Consider the following 7,152-nt stretch of genomic DNA (forward strand, 5'->3'; position numbering starts at 1 on the left):
AGTAGCTATTCAGTACAACATTTTGGTGTAGGCAGCAGTAAAATTCATTGAACACTAAAAAAACAATAACAATACAATTTGACATCATAACTAAGTGGCAGCACATAGGTATGCATCAAAATCATTTGCAATAGAGGTATGCTATATAGAGTGATGAGAGCCAACTGAGTAAAAAATTAACAAGTAGCTATTCAGTACATTTGGTGTAGGCAGCAGTAAAATCCATTGAACACTAAAATATTTACAATTTGACATTTTAACTAAGTGGCAGCACAAAGGTATGCATCAAAATCATTTGCAATAGAGGTATGCTATATAGAGGTATTCATAGTGCAAAAAGCATATATAAACACACAATAAAGACATCAATGACAAAACTATACATTGCATATCAAACTGATTGGTGGGAGACAACTTGGTGGGACTCAGCTTACTTTTAATTGATGATACCAAAGGTGGCCTTGCGTTCTGCTGTGTTTTGAACAAAGGCTTTCATCAAAGGTTGAATGTCCAACATATCTAAAGTTTCCTGATGGACGTGCAACAAAGCCAGGTGTGTGAGCCTTTTTTGAGTCATCGTACTCCTCAACCATGTTTTTAGCCGCCTGAGTGTGGAGAACGACCTTTCAGAAGAGGCAACAGACACAGGCAGCGAGAGACAAAGTTCCATGAACTTTTCCACTTCATTCATCAATTCTCTAGTTTGAGGATGCAGTTTGCCCAAAAACTCTGCGATGTCTGTAGATGTTCGGAGCCCTTTGTCTTTGGTAAGACTACCCAACAGTGTGAGCTGCATGTGCAAGCGAGACTGGTCTATCTGGGTAGGGAGATGGGGGGCAATGTCATCCAGACCTGAATAAAGTCCACTGGCAGCATCAGTGATAGTTTTCTCTCTCTTGGCTGCTGTTTTCATCCCAGGCTGGTCAAAGCAACGATCTAGCTCTGATGTTACAATATCCACAGCCTCAAAGAACTCCCGCTGCCACTGTTGGTGTCCTGTGCGTGGTGCGATGTCTTCCGCTACCTGTGTGTTTCTCAGACGAGCTGGAGTTTTGCTGGTTCTGGGTGGATGGGGCATTTTCAAGTTATACTGTGCTGCACACATTTCCACTTTTCTGATCAGGTCTTTCACACATGTATCTTCTCTCAGTGCACACATTTGTTTTTTAAGTACACTGACACACTCCAAGGCACCCCCAACATTCGCCTTCTTGTGCTGGAGTACTTTGGCCACTTCTTCACATGGCTCAAAAAGGGCCTCACAGCTGACAAGGCCAAAGTAGGTCTTCCCCTTCGTTGCTTGTATGTAAAGACCAGCCAACTTAGCACGTGATTCACCTCTCATCGATTTGTCTTGCTGCAGCACTTTAATTGTCTCTAAAACCACACCATATGAACAACACACGCGTTTGATAGCCTTTGTGCGTACAGCCCACCTTGTTGGGCACAGTGACAGCAGGTTGCAGACAACGTCATCACCTCCAAAACATGACTGAAAGATTGCCTTGCGCTTTGCTGATTCTCCTATTATCACAGAAAGATTCTGAACAAATGTGAGTGTGTCAGCGACTAGTTGTACCTCCCTTGCAGCCTCTTGCAATATTAAATCCAATGCATGGTTGGCACAGTGAACGTATAGTGCACCAGGACATTGTTCTTTAAGTTTTGCCTGGACACCCGCAAAGCGGCCAGACATATTGCTGGCGCCGTCAAAGCAAAAGCCTTGAAGACGATCCATGGGCAAGTTAAGACGAATAAAAAAGTCTCGGATGCATGAGAAGAGTGTGTCTGCAGTGGAATCCGGCGCATTATAGAATCCAAGAAAAACATTATTAACAGAAAGATCTTTCCCCACGTACTCAGGGTTGCCGCGGGGTAGTGAAAGGTAGTAAAAGGTAGTAAATGAAATTAGGCCGAATTAAGGCCGGTAAAAAGTAGTGAAAAGTAGTAAACGTCATCTGACGAGGTAGTAAATTTTCGAACACCAATCCAGCTGGGCGTATGATTTTTTCTATTTGTGTAATTTACGTGCAGGCCTATCTCCTTAAATTACTAAACTTGCGTGGATTTATTTTCATGTTGCAAGTAGCAGGGCCGCGGGAAGTAATTTTGAGCAGGGGGTGCTGAAGTTCGCCAAGCCACGCCCCCCTTAGTTATTGTTGCTAAGTCCAACAAAATTTTCGCGGCTATTCAATGATGTCACATGTACCTCGCGCACTCCCTCAATAATTTTAGGTACGATACAGGGATATATTGAGGCGCATGAAGGACCCGACTTGGCCACCGGGCGAACCGATGAAGAGCGTACGGACATTGAAGACATGCTGGCCGTGGTTAGAGGATATCCTGTAGTGACTGCAGCCCGCCCTGGTCCGGTGGCTGATGACTGAGAAATCTGGAGGGACTCTAAGACACTAAATGCCTCAAGCAATGGGTCTTTCCTTATATAACCTACAGTATTATTCCGATCTTGTTCGAGTTTCTTATTCTTGTTATCTGTTCTACAACAAACTTAGTTAAGACTAACTTCCAATTACGCTACTTCATTTACTACCAATATTAACGGAGATAATCCAATATAAACATATTGATTTAAAAAAAAAAAAAAAATCATTTTAGGTACCCGGCTAGCTTGCTGTCAAACCTCTTCGCGAGTTCGCCAGTTAAGACATGGGCAAATGCAAATTTTCGGACCTCTGGCTGGAGGAATCGTTGTTTAAAGAATGGCTTAGGCCAGTAGTTGGCAACAGCCAAGAGGCTTATTGCAACGTCTGCAAGAAGACGATAAGCATTACCTGGATGGGGGTGAAGGCGGTGAAATCGCACATGCTATCAAGTAGCCACAAAGCTAGGATGCGTGGACGTAATGCTCAGCTACCGCTGTCACTGTTTTACACTGGCACAACGGCTACATCGACGCCCTCAACCTCAACTGCTCCTTCAACCTCCACTGCTCCCTCAACCTCGCTTGCTCTCCCCCTGCAATACCCTGCCAGTAGTCCTACCACCAGCAACAGGTGCACGACAGACGGTCAGAAGCAGACGCTAGGCACTACCACCTCTACCTTGCAGGCTGAGGTACTGTGGTGTTTAGATGTAGCAATGAAACACCACTCGTTCAACTCGAACGAAGGCATAGGAGAGCTGTTCAGAAATATGTTCCCGGACTCCGAAATCGCCAAATCCTTCGCTTTGGGCAAGGATAAAACCGGGTAAATAATAAAATTTGGCATCGCACCCTATTTTAAGAGGCAACTGGTTGAGGCCATAAATAATGCCGGACCGTACGTCCTTATGTTCGATGAGAGCCTCAATCAATCGTCAAAGAAAAAACAAATGGACATACACATTCGTTTTTTGGAGGATGGTTGTGTACGCTCGAGGTATTTTGGCTCACAATTCCTGGGACATGGGAGAGCTGACGATCTGTTGCAGCACATCAAAGTAAGTTTATTTTCCTATTATACTTATTGGTTACATAGGGGAGATTGTTTGCACATTTTCATGGATTTTTGATAATTGTATTTATTTAGCTTACTGTTGAATTTCTGTAATATAATATTGTAAAATGTATGCAATTAAAAAGATGTATCAGCCAACAAAGCTTAGGGTGACCAGACGTCACAAGACTGTAGGTCAAAGTGTTAGCCGTTATGCTTAAATTCGTTCGTTCGTTCGTAAATTCAATCTGACGCTCTGAAAAATAGAATCGCGCTCTGAGTTTGAAAAAGACAAGCGTTCTTCTGGCCGTGAATTTCCGAACTGTTAAGACGTTTCAGAGTGTGCTCGGAGTGGCAATTTACGAACGCACCCTTAATCTGAAGGTTGAGCATGGCTCTGATAAAGCCAAACCTATATTATAGGGATTTAGTTTATTATAGTGAGCCACATTTGGAGATCCAATGATCTAACTTTGACAAAGCAGTCCTTGACATAGGCCTAATATCTATCACTGTGAAATGTATCCCAAGACCTGACTCATGTTTTACTTTAGGATAATAAAGCTAAATGTTTGATTTGAAGCATATACAGTATTACCTTCTGATGTGTATTGAATGTGGTTTACTTAAGCAATACATTAACTTCTGTGTGACAATTCACAGGAATGTGTTGCAAAACTCAACATGAAGCAGCTTCTCTCAGTAGGAATGGATGGCCCAAATGTAAATTTCAAACTCCTGGATCTCCTTCAAAAGGAACATGCTGAGCTGCATGGAGGTGCTCAAGTCCTGATGGTTGGGAGCTGTGGACTCCATACCCTCCACAATGCCATGAAGGCAGGCTTTACAGGCTGGCAAATTGACAAACTCCTGCGCGCCCTCCATTACCTCTTCCACAACGTTCCTGCCCGGAGAGAGGACTACACCAACAACACCGGGTCGTCCTGCTTTCCCCTCTCTTTCTGCGGCCACAGATGGGTGGAAAATGTGCCGGTTGCAGAGAGAGTCCTGGAAGTTTGGACCATGATTCAGAAGTTTGTCAATGCTGTTGAGGATAAGAAGGTCACAAAACCAAACACGGCCTCTTATGATGCCATCCTGGCAGCACAAGGGGATCCACTCTTAATCCCAAAGCTTCAATTCTTCCTCGCCATTGCGAGAAGTTTTAACCCATTTCTCAAGAAGTACCAAACAGACGAGCCAGTGTTGCCTTTTTTGGCAGAAGATTTAATTGAGCTCCTGTTGGTAAGTATCACTGTAAAGATTTTGATTCATTAATTTGAATGTAAACCTATATTAATGTATATGAATGTCTGGGTAACTATCTTCTTGTTGTTGTTGTCATCATCAGAGTTTACTGCGGCGGTTCATCAAAAGGGAACTCCTACAGGACCAAACCCCCCTGCAGCTGATTAAATTGGACATCTCTGAGGAGAAGAACTGGGTCTCCCTCAAAAGGGTAGATATAGGCTTGGGGGCTGAATCTGCCATCAAGGTAATTTTATTGTTGTTTATTTGTTTTGCGGGGTGAATTTGTGAATTATGATGCTTGCACAAATCAACTAGCAAATACAATTTGTTCAGTATTAATATTATCATCACAATAAGTTATGTAAACATTTCCTTTCAAAGAAAGCATTGACATGAATGTTCCTTAATGTTCCTTAATAGGCACTCCTGGGCAAACCAGGATCAAAGATAGGTGAACTCTCTGTACTCCACCTCAGAAAAGAGTGTTTGCAGGGTCTGATTAAGATCGTAAAGAAACTGCAGGAGAAATCGCCATTGAAATTCCCCATAGTTAGGCAGATCACCTGTTTGGATCCCACAAGGATGGCCAGGGATCCAGAGTGGTGCATCCTAGAGATGAAGTCATTAGTGCAGGCTTTCATCCAGGGGCAGCAGCTGGCAGGTGGCATTGCAGCTGGTAAGAACATATTTTATAGGGACAGTAGAAGTGGATAAGTTATTCAAATTGATTAAGGTCTTGTGCGTGGAATCTCTTTTGTGGTTTTCTGCTTTTTTACTGTGACAGGTGTGAAAGTGTCTTGCTTTTACAAAATTAAACTTTATGCTCTCATAGCTCTCTATATCAGGGGTTCTCAACCTTTTGCAAGTTGAGCCCCCCTTTCAAAGGTTAGAATATTGTCCCCCCCCACCAACCTTGATGTCAATGCATGATTTCAAGCACTCAAATTATTCTACTTTTCTTTTCTTTTTTGATAGCCACATCCAGTGTTCTTGTGAGTTATGTGATTTTACTCTATCTGTTTGATGTAGAAGGTGTTTTGGCACCTTGCAAGCAGATTCAGCTAAACAAGTCACCGACGCGCAATTGTATCAATTTGTAATTTAGACAAGACCTCCGTGCCCCCAGGTTGAGAACCACTGCTACAGATACTATTATGTGTATCTACGATGTACTGTATGTACTTTTGTCGAATGGATGGTGAAGCAGTTGACTGGAATGTGTTAATGAAATTAATATATCTTAATTTTCGTATCAATGTTGCAGGTGATGTCATCATTCAGCAATTCACATCCTTTCTCTCGGTCGTGGGCAGAGAAGAAGAATTTGTTTCCTTCCAACCCCTGAGGCAGCGTCTGGATGTCTTTCTCCACTCCAAACTCTGCACGTCCCACCCTGACCTGCTAAAGTTCTGCCAAAGTGCTCTCCTCCTGTCCCATGGACAAGCCACAGTGGAGAGAGGCTTCTCAGTAAATAAGGAGGTAGAAACGTGCAACCTCCGTGATGAATCTCTCGAAGCCCTCAGATTAATCTGCGATAAGGTAATTGTCTGTGGCGGCGTTCTGAAAGTTCCTCTGACCAAGGAGCTCCTGGCCTCTGCTGCTTCATCGAGGTCACAATACAGGCTATACCTTGATAGTGAGCGGAAAAAAAGGAGAATGCCACACAGGAGCTGAAGAGGAAAGCAGCAGAGAAAGAGCTGGAGGACCTCCGGAACCGGCGGCAGGTACTCCACAGTGTGTGCCATTCACTCCAAAATGACGCCGACAAATATGCAGAGATGGCCGAGGGAAAGGCAGGAACAAAGATGGCTGAGCTCATCACAAAATCAAACACTTTTCGGAGAAGACACAGGGGAAAAAAAGCAGAACTTCTCCAAGTGGATAAAATGATTGAAGAAAAGGCCACACAGTTGAGGCACTTGTGACCCTGCTGGCTAACTGTTGTTTAAGTTCTCTCTCTCTCTCTCTCGGACAGTTTTTGCGTCCAGTTGAAGTTAAAGTTATTTCTTTGTTAATAAGATATTGTAATTACAGTGAAAGTTGCACTTTATTATTATCTAGTTTATTCTTTTTTTTCAAGGCCCTAATTTAACCACTTGAAATTAGTTTTTGTTATGCAATTGTTACTTTTTGACATTTTGAGTAAAAACTATGGACCAAGGCCTGTTGTGTCATCTTGATTAATCCAACTCCTATGGTAGAGTTCCTTCTTACTTAAATGTAGCTCACTAGCTTGCTCAAACAAACAGACACTCACATACACCTACAGAGTCTCTCGCTCTCTCTCTCTATGTGTGTGTGTGTGTGTGTGTGTGTGTGTGTGTGTGTGTGTTGGCCAGTTTTTGTGTCCAGTGGTGGAAGTTATAATTACCCTGTTAAATTGTGATGAAATACATAGCCGTGGGAAGATGATTTGGGTTGGGGGTGCTGAAGACTGAGAGGTGTTCCGATAGGCTAAATA

At 43.1% G+C, this 7,152-nt stretch overlaps 1 long non-coding RNA gene across 1 annotated transcript; it reads left to right on the plus strand.

The window, feature by feature from the left end:
- The first annotated feature begins 4,688 nt into the window (after positions 1–4,688).
- Positions 4,689–6,852, plus strand: LOC134870511 (uncharacterized). Its single transcript, XR_010166578.1, has 2 exons — positions 4,689–4,935; positions 5,956–6,852. It is a non-coding gene; the product is annotated as an uncharacterized LOC134870511 (long non-coding RNA).
- Positions 6,853–7,152: the final 300 nt, after the last annotated feature.

The sequence above is a fragment of the Eleginops maclovinus genome, chromosome 10 (assembly GCF_036324505.1).
Source record: "Eleginops maclovinus isolate JMC-PN-2008 ecotype Puerto Natales chromosome 10, JC_Emac_rtc_rv5, whole genome shotgun sequence".
NCBI lineage: Eukaryota > Metazoa > Chordata > Actinopteri > Perciformes > Eleginopidae > Eleginops > Eleginops maclovinus.